Source organism: Equus asinus, chromosome 23, assembly GCF_041296235.1.
Source record: "Equus asinus isolate D_3611 breed Donkey chromosome 23, EquAss-T2T_v2, whole genome shotgun sequence".
Lineage (NCBI taxonomy): Eukaryota > Metazoa > Chordata > Mammalia > Perissodactyla > Equidae > Equus > Equus asinus.
In genome coordinates, this window is record NC_091812.1 from 53478897 (window position 1) to 53503898 (window position 25002).

Below are 25002 nucleotides of genomic sequence, written 5' to 3' on the forward strand. Positions count from 1 at the left end.
GCTTCCTCTTCTTTAACCCTTTAAGAATGTTAAAACCAATCTTATCTTGAATGTCATGCAAAAACAGGCCATGGGCTCTAGTTTATTAACTCTCACTCTGAATAACTGAAGTTTTTCTATCAGACAGTTAACTTATTGGCAGATCATTTTGAACTTGTGGGGTTTGGTTTTACAATTTGCTAAATCAAGCCTATTTAATTTTGCCTCAGTTCCAGAGAAAATCCCTTTGCCCTGGAATGTAGTGTTTACTTTTAATATGTGGCGTTTCTGGAATTTCAATGGCAAACACAAAATGTTAACTAAGCCCTTCTAATTGAGTTGCGCATGAACTCTAAACCACTTCTCTACAGCCAGTAGTACCTGAAATATCAGGCTAGTTCCTCCAACCTCTCCCTCTTTCAGCTGTTGGTTTCCCTCTGGCTTCCTTGGAGACTTTTTCCCCACACGCATGCAGCTGAGGAGACAGCCAAGCATTTGAGGAGATATTTAGATGCAACTTTTGAGGACTCCTTCTCTGTGACTTCATCTTTTTGGGTTGGAAATCCATAATAGGATTCCTCAGACAAATAAAACTTTATGTTTTTTTGAGCTCTATGTTCCAAACACCAGAGACCCGAGAGGCTGTCAGGGGAAAAACTATATAAACCCAGTGTGATTCTCTAATTCCAAGGGTCATATCACCTCCAGTTTCTGCCTGCTTTTGGTCACTCTCTAGCGCCTTTAAATTGTTGTTTTTAAAATATTTTGTGCAGAGTTTATAACTGTTTTCTGAGGAAGTGTGAGTCTGATGTAAGATGTTCTGTCATTATTAGACTCGACATCTCTGAGATCATAACATTTGAAGTTCCGTTAAAACCTTTCAAAGAAGGAATAAAATCTTCATACTGAAAGAAGCACTGGAAAGGTGGTGAAGGAGTTGAGACAGAGGGTGACCTGGTCTGATCTATGTTTTAGGCACTTCCTTCTGGTGGAAGTGTGGGGGATGGATTTGAGAGAAAAGTAAGAACTCAATGCAGGAATCCAGTTAGGAGAACACTACACTAATTCAGGTGAGAGAATCAAGGGCTAGAGGTGGTTCTAGGGAAGGAAAGATGGATTTGAGCAAGATTGAGGAAATTCTATTGGCTGACATCAGAGACTGAGTAGATGTCAGGGGTGAGGCCTAGCATGCTTCCCAGATTTTTCTTTTGGTGACTAGTAGCAAGAGCAAACCATCGCTGAGATAGGGAACATAGGAGGATAAACCGATTTAGGGGCAGAGGAGATCAGGAATTTGTTATTTGTGTCACGTGTACACACCAGAATAGGCTTCTGAACCCTCTACTTATTGTATGTTTCTATGGACACTTTTAGAAAAAAAAGAACAGCTTAGAAATCTCAGTGTTTCAAAACGATATATTGATTACTAGGACTTCAAATTCATTATGCTCTTCTCTAGTAATGTGAGGTTTCTAAGAAGTGTTCCCAGGATACTGACGCTGAACAGAACAGCATTCCAACATTTATTTTCAGTATTTTTATTTCCTTCAATCTTCTATAACATTCGCTACACCATTGATAGGAACTGTTTGTATGTGGCTGTTTTCCAGTATCTTCTCCTCCTCAATAAATTCTGTAGATACAGAACATGTAATATATATTTTTTAAAGAACCGCATACAGATATTAAAAACTCCCCATGCCGTGAATAGATTAATAGTATTCTTTTACTACATCCCTGAAAATGGAATCTAATCATGGGAATCCATTATGATTTTCTTTGTTTGGATTATTTCTATGTAAAGAATATGTTGATTCTTCGGGTCTCTTAGCAAATACATAATGGCATAAAGGAAATATACTTTATTGTATGTAATTCAAACTACTTTGCATGAAAATTTTCCAGTTTGTACTTCCTCTAATTACACTAAGTAGGTCAATATTTCACACGGATGTTTTATAGTGTTAAAAGTGTGAACATTGGATTTCTTCCTGTGTGGGGGTGTTTAACTGAAGTCTGAATGAAGATGGTTGCTTCACGCATTGTACTGTGGATTAGCACCAAATGACTAGGAGATACTTATAGAACCATTGAACAGAAAGACTCTGAATCACTTAAACTACTTTTTCAACTTTGATGAAAACAGAGCTTTATGCCTAAATGCCTGGCATCATATTTTGAACTCAGTAGTACCACAGTTTCAAGCTTCCATCTTGATTCTTCCTTATCCGTTTTCTGTCTTCCTTTTTGCTTCCCCTTCACCCTTTCCTTCCAGTCAGTCTATTTGACTTCCTAAACGTCTCCTGACTCCATCCATTTCTCTCTATTCCCTCTGCCGCTATCTTAGTCCAACTCACCATGGTCTTTCACAGCCTCTTCACTGGTCTCCTACGTCCTACCTTGCTCCTAATCTATTGGCCACATTGCTGCCAGTGACATTTTTTCTAAAATAAGAATCCCTTCAGTGTTTTTCTATATCCCTTAAGGAAAAAAATTCCTTAGCAGTGTTTGCAATTTTCTCTTCAGTATCACCCTTGGTTTCAGCCTCGTCTGGTACGGCTCCACCCTCTCCCTTTGAATTTCAGCCATTCTGAATTTCTGTCATTTCCATGTTTTCACTGTGCTTTCATTTGAACAGTCAAATGAAGGCTTTGGTGAATGTTTCCAACATCCTTTTAGATTCTTGTAGAAGAATAGAGATTCCTTCTTTTCCTAACTCACTCCAACTCACTCACCTTTTCAGGTATCTTTTTAGGTTGTACTTCTCCAGAAGGTCTTCTCTTGACTTTCCCTCGACACAAGAGTACCCTGAATTTCCTCAGTCATAACATGCATCAAACTGTCATAACTTCCTTAGTTAGCTGCCTTGATTCTACTGCAAGCTTCATGGGAACTAGGACAGCATCTTCCTGGTCCTAGTTGCCTGGTGTTTAGTAGAATCTCAATAAATCGTCATACAAAATACTGTCTTCTTTGTTCTAAAACCACTCACAAAAGGATCAACTATTTACTATTACTAGATTTAGAACTTAAAAGTCAGGCATGAGATCCTTATATTTAACATGAATCCCATTTGTAACAATTCCAGATTCTTATGAATGCCTCCGACTTCAGTGGAAAAAGAGAGGATTTGTGACATCCCACCATCATTATCTGTTTTAATTATATCTAAAAAGGCTTAGAAAATTGGGGAAGATCTTTTGAGTAAGTTGGAGTATGTAGACTATTTTTTTCATTGAGGAGTTAACCAACATCTTTCAAAATGTCCATTGAGGACTACAAGCCGATTAAAAAGCCAAGTCGTGGTAGACACAGTGTGAGACTGGCATCAAGAGTGTGTCTTACAATGTTATATGTCAATTATATCTCAATAAAGCTTGAGGAAAGCATAATATAATATGAAATAATGTGATACAATATAAGCTTTCTAATAGGTCTTGATATCCGATTCTGTGAGTCTTCCAGGTTTGTTTGCAAGATTTTTGGGGATAATTTTGGCCTTTTGCATTTCCACATGAATTTTAGAATCACTTGTCAGTTTCCATCATTAAAAAAATAATCTGCTAAGATTTTCATTGGGATGGCATTGAATCTGCAGATCAATTTAAGGAGCGTACACATCTTCACCATTTCTCTCAATAATGTTTTCTAATGATCAGTGTCAAGGTCTTATGCATCTTACTTTCCTTTTTATTCAAAATTTCACTGAAAAGGAAGAACACAAGTCAAATTTATTGGTTCCTAGTACAAAGCCATGGGACCCCTTATGTCATCCAGCCCAAGCCCCTCGGTTACAGAGGAGAAAACTGAGCCCCAGAGAGGTCAGGTGTGCTGTTAGCCGAGTGCCGCACCCGGACCTCGATTCTTCACTCGGTGCTCTTCCTACAGTCCTGCCCTGCTTCTCTTAAACACTTTGAATTCAGCATAGTATGTAATTTCAACTCCTCTACACACGATTTTAGATTGAGTAATCTAACAAACCAAAGCTCTCATAAGTGCTATATTATAAAGAAAAGTCCTGTTTCTAATATTCATATTTTCCTCTTTTAAATTGTTTAAATCAGCATTCTTTTCATTGCTTTCATAAAATCCATAAATCCCATTAAGTTATATACAAAGTTTTATATAGGGACACTTGGAAAGATTCCATTTTAATGACCTCAGAGGATCATGATCCTTCCACCAACAAACCAAAAAGATTATGAAAGACTAGGTAATTTTATTTTCTAAGAGAGAAAATAAACTCATCTCTTTTTTTTTTTTTTTTTGAGGAAGATTAGCCCTGAGCTAACATCTGCTGCCAATCCTCCTCTTTTTGCTGAGGAAGACTGGCCCTGAGCTAACATCCATGCCCATCTTCCTCTAATTTATATGTGGGACGCCTACCACAGCATGGCTTTTGCCAAGTGGTGCCATGTCCGCACCTGGGATCCAAACTGGCGAACCCTGGGCCACTGAGAAGCAGAATGTGCACACTTAACCGCTGTGCCACCTGGACGGCCAGAAAAATGTCTTAATCTAAAGTCTCCTGTGATATTCCTTCATTTTTTTTAGTCTGAATCACTTTAAGTGTACATGGTGGACTTCCTATGTTAGATAAGAAATACCAAACACCTAATTACTGAATTCAGATTTTCATGTTTGATACCTTTTCCATGGTCCGTTTTTATGAAGTATAAGTTGCTCTTACTGTCTCTGTATTGGTTTTATTACTCTGAATGCTGTACTGTTAGCTGATGTGTAATAGATGCTTCAGTTTTAAGGACCACTTCCTAGATTAGATGTGTTTAAGTCATACACTTCAAAATATACCTCTAGTCTCAAGTTACATGTTTTAAATTGTTTAAACTTCTCAGTTTCCACTGCCACATCCCAGCCCAGTGTCAACTCTCCTGTATAAGTTTTACTCTCTTCATTGGTTTTTCTGCCTTTTGGACTCAGATTTCTTCTTTACAGAAGTACACTAAAAGTCAGATTCCAGAGCATCTTCTCCGTCCTGCACCATTTTGTTTCACCAAGTCCTGTGCCCATTTTCACATCATTCTTGGTCAGGAACCTGCGTTGACTCTTCTGCCCCGACGTCAGCCAATGGCTCTGCCCAACCCTCAAAGGTTTCTGCGCTTGGTGTGTGTCAGAGACCATGCATCCTGATCAACCTTAAAAATGGTTCTTGCAGTAGAAACATCTCTTCGGCACATGCTAGTTTTTTAATAAACAGCAAATCATACCAGAGATGTGGTATAACATCTACCCTACTCAGTTATAACGTTTACGTGGAAGGTCAGGGTCGGGAACAGGATCAATGGAAGAATTGCACTTAGGTTTTAACTTGTCTTTAAAAATTTAATGAAGGTTGATTGTTTCATTTAAATTACCCCACCACGAACATGAAGATATATTTCCAATTTCAGGTACTCTCTGATCTGATGGTGATATTTTTAACATTTCTTGACTGTAGGAAACTCATATCATGCATACCTTCAAAGAGGACTTCTCCGGGGAAATCCTCCATCGTTGACTGCCTCAGACCAGAGAAGAACTTTGATTCTTTAGCTAAGTTCTTATTTAGATCTTCTTAACTGTTACTGCAGCTACTTGCACTGCTTCTGCTTGTAATAACCATGGCAGGACAGATAACATTTGAGCATTTAATATGTGCCGGGCACTGTTTTAAGTGCCTCACCTGGATTAACTCGTTTCACCCCCACAACAGCAATATGAGAAATTATTCTGCCCATTTCACAGATGAGGAAGTTGGCACAGAGAGGTTAAGTAATTTCCCCAGGGTCACAGAGTTAAGTGGTGAAGCCTAGATTCAAACCCAGCAGCCTGGCCACCTCCCTCCAACAGTATGACGTTAATGACATCTTTATTTCCTTTTCATATTTTAAGGAACAAGTAACAATTAATATTGTGATGAACAGTGGGTGCTTTGCAATGTTTGAAGTGTAAGAAGCCGTAAATCGGAGCATTCGGAACAAACAGTATCAAACATCTTAGTGCAGTGTGATAGCTTTAATTCTGTTGTAGAGTTTCTCTTACCAGTGTAAATACTGAAGAGAATTGATAGTGAATATTTGTTTCTTCCACTTGATATTTGCAATGTATGTTTTTGCTAATGCCTTTCTCTAAGAAATTGCGGGAGATTGGGGCCGTCTTTTGTGTACCAGTGACTTTTACTTGAGGCTGAAAGCAGGAATGGGACGAACATTCACAGGGCATCCAGCCCATGCTAGAGACGCTGCTGCCTTGGGGTTTGAGCAGGGCTGCGCACGGGAGCAGGGGAAAGTCTAGCAGCAGTTTCTGATCTTCACCTGCTATGTTCTCTCTGCAGAGTCTCTATTTCAGCAACTCAACGTGATATTTAGGAAGCTAAGAAACAACTGGGTTTGCAGCACATTTGAAAGTCAAGGAAGATAGTTTCTTCCAGGTTCCTAAAAAGAAAATAATTAATGGCAACTGCTGAAAAATCATCTCCTTTATTCATTCCCTGTTTTCTAGTATTTACTGCTCAAAACTGTGCAGTCTTATCTTGGTTATATTTCAAACCAAGAAATCAAACATTGATTATAAATCAAACATTTCCTATAGCTGTGAATGAGTTTAAACAGTACTGCGTAGTTAACATATTATGTTTCAACTGTTCAATTAAACCCATCATGCTACAGTACTAAAAAGATTCACTTTAAAAATCAAGATGCATTTCTGTAATTTGTTGATTAAAATGTACCCCTAGAAAAGTCTTAAGTAACTTATAACGGAACTGAAATGTAGATAACTATGGGTAAGAGACAAGTCACTAGTTTGAGATGGAAACGATAATTCTCTTGTTAAAACACTCGCCTGTCTGTACTAGCATAGCGCGTGCTGCTCAATGGAGAGGCTGTAAAAGTCAATGGATGGAACAGAGGTTTCATAGTTTACTGTAAACCTACGAGGGAAATTCCAAACTTCGTATCTGTGATATTTTGTGCATTAATATATCATTACAGACATAAAGACCTGTGAAATTTCATTTTAATTAGTCATTTCCTTATTGGCGTCAAATCACTGAACTTGTTCCAGTTTTGTTACAGCTGCCTCAGCTCAAATTGGCCTAAACTCCCTTTTCCTATAATTTTTTTTTCTTTTAAAGCTGCAAAATGAGTGTTTTTTAAATCTCGGGGTCTCATTTTGGTGTTGTATAACACTTCTCTCCTCTTTCAAGAGTAGATATATTTCTTCAACGTTTTTCTTGACTTTGGTTCTTTTTGCCTTTAAACAATTGTCAGTGTCAGTGGTTCTTTTCCCATTTAGAAGATCCTACCATTGTGCACTTACAGAAGACTGCATCTATAGCTACCATTCCATTCTTTACTTTATGAACAGTGATTAAGTGCAAATCTGCATTGCATTTTAAGAAGAAACCTCCAAAACTTCATCTTTAGGATTCCTCAAAGTTTAAATGAACACATAGCAATTCACTTATACACACCAGTTTCTTAAGGAACACAAAATACTTATTTTCCTCCTAGGGAAACTAAGAGCCAACTAAACTATGGAATAGAAGGTTATTTGTAATGTAATTGTATGCTCCTGAGCAAACGTAAACTGCTGTAGCTCTGTGCACACAATGTAATTTAATGCTACAGCGTGCTTGTAACTTGCAGGAAAAACATGCGTAACAAAGTTTTAGTTAAATATCTTCATACTGTGCATTTTTTCCTTCTAATAACTATTAAGAAATTATTTGTGGCCACTTGAGACTTTTGTTTATATTGTCAGAAAGTTGAAATCTTTGGATATTTAGTAAATTAAGATTACAGATTGTGTGTGCCCCTCAAAGTGGTACATTGCATTATTGTTTAGCACCAGATTTGGTGGGGGGATAGAAACATATAGAAGGTAATTTTAAAGAGAACTTACTATAAATCACTTTTCCCTCATCTGCACAAATGAACTAGAGAACTGATTTTCACAAAAATATGTATAAAGTATTTAGAAAAACATCTACAGCTCATGTTGGAGAGGGGGAAGCATGGAGAGATTCAGCTGGATTGTGTTTTAGGTTTTGGTGTATGAATTTCTGGCAAACAATGTAGTATGAGTCTTTTTCATTTGTTCTTTATAAAAATACATAGAAAATGTAATTTAATGTTAGAAATCCTATACTTGAAAGACGCTTCAATTATCAATTGCTTTATGAAGCAAAGTCAAAAACAAGCATGGAAAGTATAGAAATGGATTTGTGCTTGTTTGAATAGTTTGCTGCTAATTGTGTCATTAAGTGTGTGAAAGTTCTCTGATAGTGTCGTCTTACGTTTTGTTAAATAGCCATTGCTTTTGAAAATCATATAGTATGTGGTTTAGGAGTTAGTTAATAACGTCTACATTTTTTAAAGTTTCATACAAAGTATTTATGTGTTATAAGGAATTGTGGAGCCAGCCCTGATGGTCTAGTGGTGGAGGTTTGGCCCTCACCGCTTTGGCAGCCTGGGTTCACTTCCTGAGCTTGAACCACACCACCTGTCTGTCAGTAGCCATGCTGTGGTGGCCGTTCCCATAGAAGAACTAGAACGACTTACAACTCACATATACAACCAGGTACTGGGGCTTTGGGGAGAAGAGAAAAAGAAGAAGATTGGCAACAAATGTTAGCTCAGGGTGAATCTTTCCCTGCAAAAAAAAAAAAAAAAAAAAAAAAGAAATTGCAGTAGTACCATTTTTGATTAGTCTGACTGATTTCAGGCCTTGAAATCAATTAAACTAAGTGATGTTTTCTCTTTCCCTGGGTCAACTTGACTATTTTGCCCTATCTAGGTTCCTAATTTGTTGGCTGATGGCTCCCTTTGGATGTGTTAGGGGCCTGACTAGCAGGTCGCAGGAGGCAGCAGTAGGGAGAACCTGGCAGGTGGTGGTAGTTCTGTGGCCAAAGGCCTTGCCTCTAAGGGCCCGGCTTTGTATGCCTGCGGCAGTGACAGGTTTTTGGAGAGCATTCACAGGGCGTCAGTACTCTAAAAGTCTGCTTTCTGAGAGTGGGGGTCCTCATTCCGTTTTGGAGTTGTAAGTGCCAGGGGAGTACTCATGGGTCAGAGTTCCCTTCCGTGAATTCTGCTCCTAACAGGGCTCTGTAAACTTCGTGACTTGTGCCACCAACCCCACAGCAGTGACCTGGAACTCTTGCTTGTCTCCACTGCATGCTGGAACTCACAGTTGCTCTTTCAACTCTCATCTCCAGCACTCTCAGCTACGGAGGCTTAAAAGCCTGCAGTGGGGACTGGCATGGAACATGGTTCTGATCAGGGGGCTGGAAACAGAAGTCCACTTGGGATTTATGAGGATTGTTTTCCTTTCCTGGTGGAAGTGCTAACCTTTTTCTGTCCCCATCTTACCTGGAAAATGGATGTGAGGCTGACAGAGGAGAACCAATCTGACCTTCCGAGACTGAGCTAGGAAATAAATCCACCTGTAAAAAGAGACGTCATCGTAAACAAGAGTTAGCAGAAAGAAATTACAGAATAAGCTCTACAAAGATGGCAGACATAGAAATGATCAGGTACAGAATTTGAAATGACTGTCTAATAGGTGTCAAGGAATAAAAGTATCAAAATGGTAAAATAGCAAGGTTCTATGAAAATTGGGCAGGTTTAAGAATTGTCAAAATAGAATTTATAGTGATGAGAAAATAATTACAATTAAAATCTCGATGGAAAAGTAAGTATAGATCAGACACAGAATTGGTGAACTGTGAGATCTGACAAGTCCGTGTCTGTGCTGTCATGTACCTATTATCTATCGTTCCAAATTCACCTTCCATACTCTTTCTGATGTGTCTGTGACTCGATGTTTCATTGACAGTTGGCTTCCTTTGGGTCATGTCATACATAGAGTTTGAGCCCCAGCTTGTGTCCCAGGCCACTCAAGTAGTCCTTGCACCTACCCTGTGCTTAGTTCCCCTGTTCCTGAGTGTGTATTGAGAGTAGACATATTCGACAGCTGACAGAATCCCCGCTTTGGTTCCCTGATTATAACAAGGCCCAAGTAGAAGTGAGAATAGTAAACCCAGTCAATGCTACATCTGGGGACGTTACAGAGAACCATCATCAGAAGTCCTGAAAGATGCAGGGTGAAGGCTCCCGTGATATCTGTTCAGACTAGAGAGAAATTTGGTGGATCTTGGAGAACGACTGTATTGTCATAAGCTAATCAGGTGATGACCTCAACTGCAGCTATTGTCTGGGATATAGAAAACATCTCAACAACTTTCCAAGGATTGCTATAAAGAACACATTGATCACAACACCATGGAGAAAAATCAGTACTTTAAAAATACAAAAATATCACAATGGAAAGCTATGTTGAAATGAACGATAATATGCAACATCCAAAATTTATGGGTTGTTGCTAATGCTTTCCTCAAAAGATTTACGCCTTTAAATACATAGATAAAGAAAGATTGATAATCTAAGCTTTGACCTCAAGCTAGAAAAAGACCAGCCAAAGAAATCAGATAAAAAAGAGTACATCCTGTATGCTTCTATACAAATGCTAAGAACAGGCAAAACTATAGCAAAAAAGGTCGGAGTGGTTCTTGAGGACGGGGTGACTTGGGAGGATCATGAAGGTTATCTGGTGCTTCTGTCTTACTGTCCTGCTTCTGGAGCTGGGTGACAGTTACATAATGTGCTCACTTCGTGAAAATTCGTCAAGCTTTATGCTTACTTATGCACAGACAATTAAGACAAATAATGTGCTGAACAGCTCAGCTGTGAATATCCTTTACATGGTCATAAGAATTACAGCACTGAATTTTTATAAAACAAAATATATTTTGGGGAAGGATGAAGAGATGGGAAGTGTGCAGGTACAACGACAGAAAGGAGGAGTTTGGAAAAGAAATGCTCATCTTCCGTTAGTGGGAAATGAATAGGTAGATGCCTAACGTGAAAACATAAGGAGCTGCAGTGTATCTCCCTTAGAGACAGGGAAACAGATGTTAAATCACCGAAAGGGTGGAAATTGCTTCCAAGAAGTGGGAAATGGGGGGTGGTGGGAGCAAACAAATGAATGTTTCTTTTGCTTACTATGTCTTGCTGAATAATTTGATTAAACTATGTGCAGATATACCTTGATGAAAATAAAAAACAGCCTTTAAAAACTTAATTATGTATTTAGAGGGTGTTCAAAAAGTTGGGAAACCTAGAATAAACTTTTTTTAAACAGTGTGTTATGTTTTCAAATTACAGGCTCAGTATGTTTTTGTTCAATTTCCAAACACATTTTCAGGCAAAGTGCCTCTAAATGTAATGAATGCAGCTGGTAATCTGAAAAAAATACACACATTATAAAGCAACCCTGTCGTATGGAACATTCTCCTCTGAGGAGAATGTTCCATTTCTTCACTTTCCAATAACTCCTTTAGACAGCCACATGTGCCTAGGACTACTGTATCAGACAATTCCACTAGAGAGGATTTAAATAGCCTGGAAACAGGGAAAATGGTTTATTTACGGTACTTTTTTCAGATTAACAACTGGACCCATTGCTTTAATTTTGAGGTACTTTATCCGAAAATGCATTGAGCGTATTTCTTGAAAACAGAACTAGCATACTGTTTAGGTTGATTGTTTCTCAACTTTTTTTGATAACTGTATATATGATGCTCTTTCCTTCTACTTAGTTTGTTATTCTTTTAATAATTGCTCATGTATTTTCAGCCATTATTTCCCACATAAGCATTTAAGTCTTAGAATCGCCCCCTGCCAACTACTGGCTGACCTGCTGGCATGTGGACTCAGCCACTTGTAAAGGGAGTGAGCTGCCCGGCATTTGCATTCAGCACGGCTTTCCTGATCACCTTCCTGCAGTCACCTTCCCTTAAAGGTCTTGATGGATCGCATTATTCAGTTAGGTTGAAAGGCATTTAACGGAAGGGAGATGGATATATTGGAGTGGCATTCATGAATATATATATGAATTCACATACAACCCCACACTTTCCACCAAGGCTCATGCAGTAGGAAATAAATGCCCAAAACATGAGGAGGGCGCTCTGATACTGGGCAGTAAAAAAAAAAAAAGAAAGACAAATATCCACCAGCATTATTTAACTCCAAAGGAAATGATGATCTGAGTAAATGCTATCCATCTAGTCCTCAGTCATTGCAAAAAGCATTCCTTATGTTAAGTTAGAATGTTCCAGAGAGCTTGGTAAAACCTTCTGTTTTCTTTTATCTAAAGAAGAAAAAAATGTAATCTATAGTGTTTGCCTTTTTATCCTGATTTGGAGGAAGCTCAGGGCTAATGTTGAATCACAGTAGCTATGATCCCCTAGAACTCTGATTCTCAAAGTGTTCCCCAGAGAGCCCGAGGGCCTCTTGGAAGTGCCTGGATGATGCGCAAGCCAGCTCCTTCCTGCCGTGCTGACTTGAAGGCAAGAAACCTAACTGTTTTATGTCTATGGGTTCCCCTGAAGAACACATCTGAGTAAAGGCCCCTATCGCTAAGAAACGATTACACTTCTGCTGGGATTGATGAGCCCAGTTGCCTCCTCCTCCCTCAAGGTTCACATTCTCTATTTCCATGTCAACAACTTCACTTTGTACAAGTAATAGATGGCACCACAAGCACTATCCTGGAAGCAAGTGGATGTGATTCTTAGAGGAGTCACTCCCTCGGAGGTTTTGAAAGGATTTCCTGGAGTGGGTTCTGTTTGGATCAGTGTAAAGAAAGAGCTGGGTCTAACTAAGTCATCATGGAGATGGCAAGTCGTTGCTAATCTCAGGGCCCCTTCCAGCCTCTCTGAGCCTTCACAATAGTTTCTGTGGCTGCCCAGAGTTTTTGGGCTTGCAGATTTGCTGGTATTTCAAATTTATTAAGGCTCCCCTTCCAGTACAGTATTTCTGTCAAATGAAGATTTTTGCTTTGTTTTAAAATCTATCTCCTGAACCCAACAAGAGCTAATACTAATATTCTGAGATTTCCACCATATTTCAAAACTGGGATTTTCCCCTGGCCCTTTGCCTGATGAGCTAGACCTGTTCTCTACAGATTTGGATGGGGTACTTTTGTTTATTAGCTATTTTGTTGAGGTCACAATAGTTTATAACGTGGTGAAATTTCAGTTGTATATTAACATTTGTCAGTCATCATGTATATGTGCCCATTTACCCCTTATGCCCACCTCCAAAACCCCTCCCCTTTGGTAACCACTGATCTGTTCTCTTCATCCATGTGTTTCTTTATCTTCCACATATGAGTGAAATCATGTCGTTGTTTGTCTTTGTCTGGCTTACTATGCTTAACATAATACCCTCAAGCTCCATCCGTGTTGTTACAAATGGGACAATTTTGTCTTTTTTTTATAGCTTAGTAGTATTCTATTGTATATATGTACCACATCTTCTTTATCCATTCATCAGTCAGTGGGCGTTTGGGTTGCTTCCACGACTTGGCTGTTATAAATAATGCTGCAATGAACATAGGGGTGCATAAGTCTCTTTGAATTGTTCATTTCTAGTTCTTTGGATAAAAGTGAGACAGCTGGGTCATATGGCATTTCTATTTTTAATCTTTGAGAAATCTCCATACTGTTTTGCACAGTGGTCGCACCAGATTGCATTCCCACCAGCAGTGTATGAGGGTTCCTTTTCTCCACATCATCTCCAACATTTGATGTATTTTGTCTTGGTAATCATAGTGATTCTAACATGTGTAAGGTGATATCTCATTGTGCTGTTGATTTTCATTTCCCTGATAATTAGTGATGTTGAACACTTGATGTTTTCATGTGCCTGTTGGTCATCTGTATATCTTCTTTGCAAAAATGTCTGGTCATATCCTCTGCCCATTTTTTGATTAGGGTTTTTTTTTTTTTATGTTGAGTTGTGTGAGTTCTTTATATATTTTGGAGTTTCACCCCTTGTCAGATATATGATTCGAAAATATTTCCTGTCAGTTAGTGGGTTGTCTTTTCATTTTGTTCTTGGTTTCCTTTGCCCTACTGAAGCTCTTTAGTCTGATGAAGTCCAATTTGTTTAATTTTTCTATGGTTTCCCTTGCCCAAGTAGACTTTCTGAAATGCAATACAGATATGCCACTATTTTTATTAATTTTGAAATAATTATATAAAAAATTTTAGTTCATTTTAATCTTAATCCAAATTTCACATATTTTTATTGGGTATAATCTCAGTGCACGTATAATTTTAAACCCATATTATTTCATTGATCTGCATAAATATTTTTCTGAAATGCAATACAGATATGCACTTGACCACTATTCATATAGTGATGGATGGAATGGTAGATATAGAAACAATTTTTTGTAAGTGTACAGTTGTAGGATATTCTAAATGGAAGAAAAAACTGACAGTGACAATTGTTTAAAGGAAAAAGAACAAAAGTCAAGGAAAACATTGAAGAATATCTATTCTTAAAAAGAAGAGAGAAGTGTTATATAACACAAAAATGAGACCCAGAGATTTGAAAACTGCTCATTTTATTGCTTTAAAAGACAGACAAAAAAATCATAGAAGAGGGAGTTTCCACCCATTTGAGATGAGGCAGCTGTAACAAAAATGGAACACAGTGCAATGATTTGACACCAATAAGGAAATGACTAATTAAAATGAAATTTCACAAGTCTTCATGTCTGTAATAATATATTAATGCACATAGTATCAAAAATACCAAGTCTGGAATTTCCCCCTTTAGGTTTACAATAAACTGCAAAATCTCAGTTTAATCCATTGGCTTTTGTAGCCTCTTTGTTGAGCAGCACACACTGTACAAGTATAGACAGGCAAATGTTCTACCATGAGAATTATCGTTCTCATCTCAAACTAGTGACTTGCCTCTTAATCATACTTATCTACATTTCATTTCCATTATAAGTCACTTAAGACTTTTCTAGTGGCACATTTTAATCAACATATTACATAAAAAAGAATCTAGATTTTCAAATGAATCTTTTTAGTACTGTGGCATAAAGATCTTAATTGAACAGTTGAAACATAATATGTTAACTACACAGTACTATTTAAACTCATTCACAGCTATAGGAAATGTTTAATTTTTAAAATATAACCAAGATAAGACTGCACAGTTATGAGGAACAAATACTAGAAAATAGGGAATGAATAAATCAGACGATTTTTCAGCAGTGACCATTCATTATTTTGCTTCTAGGAACCTGGAAGAAATTGTCTTCTTTGAGTTTCAAATGTGCTGTCAATCCAGTCATTTCTTGACTTCCTGAATATCACCTTGAATTGGTGACTCTGCAGAGAGAATATACCAAGTGAAGATGATCAAAACTTGCTGGTAGAATTTTTACTACTCTTGTCCCCTGCTGCAAACTCCAAGAATGGCAGCATCCCTAGCACAGGGATGCCCTGTAAATGCTTGTTCCATCCTTTCTTTCAGACTCAAGTAAAAGTCAGTGGTACACAAAAGATGGCCCTAAGCTTCTTGCAATTTCTTAAAGAAAGGCATTAGCAAAGAGATACATTGCAAATGCCAAGTAGAAGAAACAAACATTCACTTTCAATTCCCTTTAGTATTTACACTTGAGTATTTACAAACATAACACTATGAAACTAGAAACAATCAACAAAAAAAGCTGAGAAAATCACAAATATGTGGAGACTAAACAACATGCTACTGAACAAACAATGGATTATTGAAGAAATTAAAGAAGAAATCAAAAAATATCTGGAGGCAAATTAAAATGAAAACACACCATACCAACTCACATGGGATGCAGCAAAAGCAGTCCTAAGAGGGAAATTCATAGCGATACAGGCTCTCCTCAACAAACAGGAAAAGTCTCAAAGCAGCAATCTTAAACTACTTCTAACAGAACTAGAAAAAGAAGAACAAACAAAGCCCAAAGTCAGCAGAAGGAAGGAAATAGTAAGAATTAGACCAGAAATAAGAGAAATAGAGACCAAAAAAAACCAGTAGAAAGGATAAATGAAACTAGGAGCTGGTTCTTTAAGAAGATAAACATAATTGACAAACCCTTAGCCAGACTCACTAAGAAAAAAAGAGAGAAGCCTCAAATAAATAAAATTAGAACTGAAAGAGGAGAAATTACAGTAGATACCACAGAAATACAAAGGATTATAAGAGAATACCATGAAAAACTATATGCGGGGCCGGCCCCATGGCTGAATGGTTAAGTTCGCGAGCTCCACTGCGGCGGCTTGGGGTTTTGCTGGTTCGGATCCTGGGCGTGGACATGGCACTGCTTGTCAGGCCACGTTGAGGCAGTGTCCCACATGCCACAACTAGAAGGATCTGCAACTAAGATGTACAACTATGTACCAGGGGGATTTCGGGAGATAAAGCAGGAAAAAAAAGATTAGCAACAGTTCTTAGTGCCAATCTAGAACAACAACAACAACAAAAAACTATATGCCAAAAATTGGACAACCTAGAAGAAATGGATAAATTCTTAGACTCATACAACTTCCCAAAACTGAAACAAGAAGAAATAGATAATCTGAGTAGACCAGTCACAAGTAAAGAGACTGAAATGGTGATCAAATTCTTCCCAAAAAATAAAAGTCCAGGAGCAAATGGCTTCTCTGGAGAATTCTACCAAACATTAAAAGAAGATTTAATATACATCCTTCTCAAACTATTTCAAAAAGTTAAAGAAGACGGAACACTTCCTTAGACATTGTACAAGGCCAACATCACCCTGATCCCAAAGCCAGACAACGACAGCACAAAGAAAGAAAATTACAGGCCTATGTTGATGGTGAACATAGATGGGAAAATCCTCAACAAAATAGTGGCAAGCCAAATACAGCTATACATTAATATACATTACAAGGATCATACACCATGATCAAGTGGGATTTATACCAGTGATGCAGGGATGGTTCAACATCTGCACATCAATCAATGTGATATATCACATTAACAAATTGAGGAATAAGAACCACAAGATCATCTCAACAGATGGAGAGAAAGCATTTGACAAGATCCAACAGCCATTTATGATAAAAACTCTGAATAAAATGAGCAGGAAGGAAAATACTTCAACATAATAAAGGTCATATATGACAAATCCACAGCCAACATCATACTCAGTGGGGAAAAACTGAATGCCATCCCTCTGAGAACAGGAACAAGACAAGGGTTCCCACTATCACCACTCTTATTTAATATAGTAATGGAGATTTTGGCCAGAACAGTGAGGCAAGAAATAGAAATAAATCGTGTCCAAACTGGCAATGAAGAAATGAAACTCTTGCTGTTTGCAGAGAACATATTTTATATATAGAAACCCTATAGAATCCATCAGCGAAGTATTAGAAATAATTAACAACTACAGCAAAGTGGCAGGGTACAAAATCAACTTAGAAAAATCAGTTGCATTACTATATTCTAAGAATGAACTAACAGAGAGAGAAGTCAAGAATATAATCCTATTTACAATCACAACAAAAAGAATAAAATATCTAGGAATAAATTTAACCAAGGAGGTGAAACACCTATGCAATGGAAACTATAACACATTATTGAAAAAATCAGTGATGACCTAAAGAACTGGAATATCTTCTATGCTCATGGATTGGAAGAATAAACATAGTTAAAATGTCCATGTTACCTAAAGCAATCTATGGATTCAATGCCACCTCAATCAGAATCCCAATGACATTCCTCACAGAAATAAAAGAAAGAATCATAAAATTCATATGGGGCAACAAAAGGCCCCAAATAGCTCAAGCAATCCTGAGAAAAAAGAACAAGGCAGGAGGCATCACATTCCTTGGCTTCAAAATATGCTCCAAAGCTATAATAATCAAAACAGGATGGTAATGGCACAAAAACAGACACATAGATCAATGGAACAGAATTGAAAGCCCAGAAATAAAACCACACATCAACGGAGAGCTAAGTTTTGCCAAAGGAGCTAAGAACATACAATGGAGAAAGGAAAGTCTCTTCAATAAATGGTGTTGGCAAAACTGGACAGCCACATGCAAAAGAATGAAAGTAGACTATTATCTTTCGCCATACACAAAAATTAACTAAAAATGAATTAGAGATTTGAAGGTAAGCCCTGAAACCTTAAAACTCCTAGAAGAAAACATAGGCAGTACACTCTTTGACATTGGTCTTAGAAGGATCTTTTCAAATACCGTGTCTACTCTGGCAAGGGAAACAAAAGAAAAAATAAACAAATGGGACTTCATCAGACTAAAGAGTTTCTGCAAGGCAAAGGAAACCAGGAACAAAATGGAAAGACAACCCACCAGCTGGGAGAAAATATTTGCAAATCATATATCTGAAAAGAGCTTAATCTCCAAAATATATAAAGAACTCACACAACTCAACAACAAAAAACAACAACCTGATCAAAAAATGGGCAGAAGATATGAACAAATATTTTTCTAAAGAAGACGTACAGATGGACAACAGGTACATGAAAAGATGTTCAACATCACTAATCATCAGGGAAATGCCAATCAAAACTACATTGAGATATCACCTTACACCTGTTAGAATGCCTATAATCACTAAGGCAAAAAATAACAAGTGTTGGAGAGGATGTGGAGAAAAGGGAACCCTTACACATTGCTTATGGGGATGCAAACTGACACAGCCACTATGGAAAACAGTATGGACATTTCTCAAAAAATTAAAAATAGAAATACCATGCAACCCAGCTATTCCACTACTGGGTGTTTATCCAAAGATTTTGAAATCAACAATTCAAAGAGACTTATGCAACCCAGTGTTCACTGCAGCATTATTCACAATAGCCAAGATGTGGAAGCAACCCAAGTGATCATTGACTGATGAATGGATAAAGAAGATGTGGTATATATATAGAGAGAGAGAGACAGAGAGACACAGAGAGAGAGAGAGAGAGAGAGAGAGATACAATGGAATACTACTCAGCCATAAAAAAGACAAAATTGTCCCATTTGCAACAACATGGATGACCTTGAGGGTATTATGTTAAGCAAAACAAGCCAGACAGAGAAAGACAACACCATATGATTTCACTTATTTGTGGAAGATAAACAGCAAATGGAAAGAGAACAAATTAGTGGTTACCAGAGGGGTAAGGGGTTTGGAATGGGCATAAGTGCTAAAGGGGCGCATGTATATGGTAGCAGACAAATAATAATGTAAAACTGAAATCTCACAGTGTTATAAACTTTGCTACCTCAATAAGATAAAAAATAAAATAACTTAGGCTTTCATAATCTTCTTGGTTTGTTGGGGGGAGGGTCATGATCCTTTGAGGTCATTAAAATGGGCTCTCTCCAAGATCTTTGCATACAACTCATGGGATTTATGGATTTTATGAAACCCATTAATAAAAAAGAAGCCTGACTTAAAAGAAGAAAATATGGATTTTAGAAACAGTACTTTTCTTTATAATACATCTCTTATTAGAGTTTTGGTTTTGTTAGATTGCTAAATCTAAAGTCGCATATAGAAGAGCTGAGATTACACACTATGTTAAATTCAAAGTGTTTAAGAGATGCAGGGCAGTACTGTAGGAAGATTACCAAGTTAAGTATTGAAAGTCTAGGGTTCCACATTTGGCTAAAGGCATACCTAATTCTGTGGGTCTCAGTTTTCTCTTCTGTAATTGCGGAGTTTGAGTTACAAGACAGAAGGTGCCTCATGGCTTTGTACTATGAACCTATAAAGTAGACTTGCATTCTTTCTTTTCTGTAAAATTTTAAATAAAATGGAAACTGAGATGTGCAAGACTTTGACACTGATCATTACAAAACATTATTGAGAGAAATGGTGAAGATGTGTACTCTCCCTAAATTGATTTGTAGATTCAATGCTATCCCAATGAAAATCCTAGCAGGTTATTCTCTTTTATGATGGAAACTGACAAGTGATTCTAAAATTCATGTGGAAATGTGAAAGGCCAAAATTATCCAAGAAAATCTTGAAAACAAAACTGGAGGACTTATACAATCAGATATCAAGACCTATTATAAAGTTTATATTACATTATATTATAGAATATTATATTATATGATATTTTCCCCCACTTTTATTGACATGTAATGGACATATAACATTGTAAGACACACTCTTTTTCTTTTTTTTTTGAGGAAGATTAGCCCTGAGCTAACTACTGCCAATCCTCATCTTCTTGCTTAGGAAGACTGGCCCTGAGCTAACATCCGTGCCCATCTTCCTCTACTTTATATGTGGGACGCCTACCACAGCATGGTGTGCCAAGCGGTACCATGTCCACACCTGGGATCCGAACCGGCGAACCCCGGGCCGCTGAGAAGAAGAACATGCGCACTTAACCGCTGTGCCACCAGGCTGGCCCCAAGACATACTCTTGATGCAGATCTCAGCCTAGTCTACCATGGCTTGGCTTTTTAACCAGCTCATAGTCTTCAATGGACATTTTGAAAGGTGTTGATTAATAGTTCAATGAGGAAAATAGTCTACTTATTCAACGAATTTCCTCCAAGTTTCTAGGCCCCTTTAGATATAATCAAAACAGATTATGATGATGGGATGTCAAAAAGATTCTGTTTCTCCTCTGAAGTCAAAGGAATTCAGAAAAGTCTGACATTGCTACAAATGCGATTCAAGTCAAACTTAAGGATCTAATTCCTGACTTGAAGTCTTTAAATCTAGTCATAGTAAACAGTACGTCTTTTTCTTCAAGAGGTTTTAGAATAGACAGGACAATTTTTATATAAATATTTATTGAGACTCTACGAAACACCAGGCAACCAGAAGCAGTAAGACCCTGGTTCCTATGGAGCTTGCAGGACACAATCAAGGCAGCTAACTAAAGAAGTTATGACAAAGTTTGACGTGTGTTATGACAGAGAAAATTCAGTACTATAGTGTCAAGGAAGTCAAGAACAGATCTTCTTCCAGAAGGCCTACCCAAGCAGACAGCAGAAGGATGGGTGAGGTGGAGTTGGTTAGGAAAAGAAGGAGTAGAGGCGAAAGGATGTTGAAATATTCACCAAAACATTCATTTGTTTGTGCAAATGAAATCACAGTGAAGACATGGAACTGATAGAAATTCAGAATGGCTGGAATTCAAAGGGACAGGGTGGAGTCTTACGAGCTGAAGCTGAAACCCAAGGGTGAGATCAAGGAGAAAATTACAAGCCATGTTAAGGATTTTTTTCCCCCTTAGGAGTATAGGAAGCCATTGGAGAGATTCTAATTTTAGAAGAAATGTCACTGGCAGCAATGTGTCCAACAGATTAGGGGCAAGTTAGGACCTAGGAGACCAGTGAAGAGGCTGTGAAAGGCCATGGTGAGTTGGACTAGGATGGCAGCAGAGGGAACAGAGAGAGATGGATGAAGTCAGATTTTTAGGACGTCAAATAGATTGATTGGAAGGAAAGGGTGAAGAGGAAGGAAAAAGGAAGACGGAAAATAGTAAGGAAGAATCAAGATGATAGCTTGAAAGTGAGGCTGTTACTGAGCTCAAAAATGTGATTCCAGGAATTTGAGCATAGAGCTCTGTTTTCATCAAAAACTAAACAAGAGTTTAAGGGATTCAGAGTCTTTCTTGTTCAATGCTTCTATAAGTGTCTCCTAGTCATTTAGTGCTAAGTTTAATTTTTCAAGTCATCTCTAAAGTACAACCACAGCACTATCCGTGAAACAACCATCTTCATTTAGACTTCAGGTAGCCACTGCCACGGAGGAAGAAATCCAGTGTTCACACTTTTACTGCTATAAAATATCTCTGTGTAAATATTGATCTACTTTGCATAATTTGAGACTACAGATGGGGAAAATTTTGATGCAAGTAGTTTGAATTATACACAATAAAGTATATTTTCTATATGTCATGATGTATTTGCTGACAGATATGAAGAATGAACATATTCTTTACATAGAAATAATTGAAACAAAATCTTAATGGATTCCCATAATTGGATTCCATTTTAAAAGATTTAGTAAAAGAATACAGAATATTAATCTCTCCACAAAATTGGGAATTTCCAATATTTATATGTGGTTCTTTTAAAAATATTTATTACATAGTGTATATCTGTAGAAATTGTTGGTGAGCAAAGACACTGGAAAACAGCCACATAGCGACAGTTCCTATCAAAAGTATAGTGAATGTTACAGAAGATTGAAGGAAACTAAAATACTGAAAATAAATGTTGGAATTCTGTCCTGATCAGTGTCAATATGCTGGGAATATATTTTAGAAACATCACATCACTAGAGAGGAAGATATTGAAATTGAAGTCCTAGTAATCGGTATATCATTTTGAAATACTGAGATTTCTAGGTTGTCTTTTTTTTTCTAGAAGTGTTCATAGCAGCCTACAATGAGTAAAGGGCTTGGAAGCCTACTCTGATATGTACATGTGACAAAAATAACAAACTCCTCACCTCCTCTGCCCCTACATCTGTTTATCCTCCTGTGTTCCCTACCTCAGTGGTGGTTTGTTCTTGCTACCAGGCACCAAAATGAAAATCTGGGAAGCATGTTAGACCTCACCCCTGACTCAGTCTCTGATTTCAGCCAACTGTATTTCCTAAATCTTGCTCAAACCCATCCTTCCATCTCTAGAACCACCTCTAGGCCTTGATCGTCTCGCCTGAATCATTGCAATATTCTCCTAACTGGATTCCTGCATTGAGTTCTTACTTTTCTCTCAAATCCATCCCCCACACTTCCACCAGAGGGAGGTGCCTAAAACATAGGTCAGACCAGGTCACCCTCTGTCTCAACTCCTTCACCACCTTTCCAGTGCTTCTTTCAGTATGAAGATTTTATTCCTTCTTTGAAAGGTTTTAATGGAATTTCAAATGTTATGATCTCAGAGATGTTGAGCCAAATAATGACAGAACATCTTGCATCAGACTAACACTTCCTGAGAAAACAATTATAAACTCTGCATAAAATATTTTAAAAACAACAATTTAAAGGTGCTAGAGAATGACTAAAAGCAGGCAGAAACTGGGTCATTTGATCCTTGGAATTAGGGAATCACACTGGGTTTATACAGTTCTTCCCCTGAGGCTCTCTCTGGTTTCTGGGGTGTTGGAATATTGATCTCAAAAAAATCTGCATTTGTTGGTCTGAGGAGTCAAATTAAGGACTTCCTTCCCAGAAAAGATGAAGTCACAGAGAGGGAGGCCTCGAAAGTTGCATCTAAATATCCCCTCAAACGCTTGGCTGTCTCCTCAGCTGCACATGTGTGGGGAAAAGACTCCAAGGAAGCCAGAGGGAAACCAACAGCTGAAAGACTGAGAGGCTGGAAGAGCTAGCCAGATGTTCCAGCTACTACTGGCTGGAGAGAAGTGGTTTAGAGTTCGCGTCCAACTCAATTAGAGGGGCTTGGTAAGCATTTTGTGTTTGCCATTGAAATTTCAGAAAAGCTGCACATTAAAAGTAAAGATGACATTCCAGGACTAAGGGATTTTCTCTTGAACTGAGGACAAAACTAAAATAGGTCTCATTTAGCAAATTGTAAAACCAACCCACAAGTTCAAAACAATCTGCCTGTAATTTAACTGTCTGCTAGAACAAAACTTTATTTATAGTGAGAGTTAGCAAACACAACCCATGGTCTGTTTTTTTTGAGTTCATAATAGTTTACAGCATTGTGAAATTTCAATTGTACATTATTTCTTGTCCGTCACCACATAAGTGCTCCCCTTCATGGCTAAGTAGTATTCCATTGTGTATATATACCACATTTTCTTATCCCATCGTTGGTTGACGGGCACTTGGACCATTTCCATGTCTTGGCTACTGCGAATAGTGCTGCAACAAACATAGGGATACATATATCACTTTGGATTATTGATTTCAAGTTGTTTGGGTAGATACCCAGTAGTGGGATAGCTGGGTGATATGGTATTTCTATTTTTAGTTTTTTGAGGAATCTCTATACTGTTTTCCATAGTGGTGGCACCAGTTTGCATCTCCACAAACATTGTATGAAGGTTCCCTTTTCTCCATACCTTCTCCAACATTTGTTATTTTTAGTCTTAGTGATTATAGCCATTTTAACAGGCAAAAGGTGGTATCTTAGTGTAGTTTTGATTTGCATTTCCCTGATGATTAGCAATGTTGAACATCTTTTCATGTGTTTATTGGCCATCTGTATATCTTTTTTGGAAAAATGTCTGTTCATAACCTCTGCCCATTTTTTGATCGGGCTGTTTGTTTTTTTATTGTTCAATTGTGTGAGTTCTTTATACATAATGGAGATTAACCCCTTGTTGGATATATGATTTGCAAAAAGTTTCTCCCAATTGGTGGATTGTCTTTTGATTTTGGCCCTAGTTTCTTTTGCCTTGCAGAATCTCTTTAGTCTGATGAAGTCCCCCTTGTTTATTTTGTCTTTTGTTTCCCTTGTCTGAGAAGACATGATATTCGAAAAGATCCTTTTAAATTCAATGTCGAAGAGTGTACTACCTGTATTATCTTCTGGGAGTGTTATGTTTTCAGGGCTTATCTTCAAGTCTTTGATCCATTTTGAGTTTATTTTTGTGAATGGAGTGAGATAATGCTCTATTTTCATTCTTTTGCAAGTGGTTGTTCAGATTTCCCAACACCATTCTTGAGGGTTTATCATATTATGTCATTAAATTCACACAACCGTGTGTATAATTTTACAGATGCAAAGCCTAAAGCTCACACAAGTTTGCAACTTGCTCCAGGTCATAAATGTTATAACTTTTAGAAGCAGAATTTGAATACAGTTTTGTCTGTAAATAAAACCTATACTCTGCACCACTTTTTCCTTAGATACCTCAACACACTCACAAAGTTCAATAACTATTTGTGAAATTATTGACTAACGTTAAACTATGATATGAATCTAGTGACATCACTCACTGTCATTCCCCAGGTTTGGTCAGCTATGGCCTGAAACCAACAAGTAAAGCCCAATCACACCCTGGGCCAAACCTGGCCAAAGCAGTTAAGTATTTACAGCTTCAGACCCATCCATTGATTCAATCTCGATTTAGTCTTGGTTCCTAAATAGAGTAGTCAGCATACCAAGATGATCCCACCAGGCTGCTTTCT

At 37.7% G+C, this 25002-nt stretch overlaps 1 long non-coding RNA gene across 2 annotated transcripts in view; it reads left to right on the forward strand.

The window, feature by feature from the left end:
- The window catches only part of LOC139041706 (uncharacterized), a 38031-nt gene extending 14678 nt beyond the window's left edge, over positions 1–23353 (forward strand). The window contains exon 3 of one of the 2 annotated variants that reach the window (XR_011497423.1): positions 20070–23353. This is a non-coding gene — a long non-coding RNA (uncharacterized lncRNA). Of the gene's footprint in view, positions 1–15146; positions 20050–20069 lie in introns of those variants that run through there. The other variant, XR_011497422.1, reaches the window with a different exon arrangement.
- The last annotated feature ends 1649 nt before the right edge of the window (positions 23354–25002 follow it).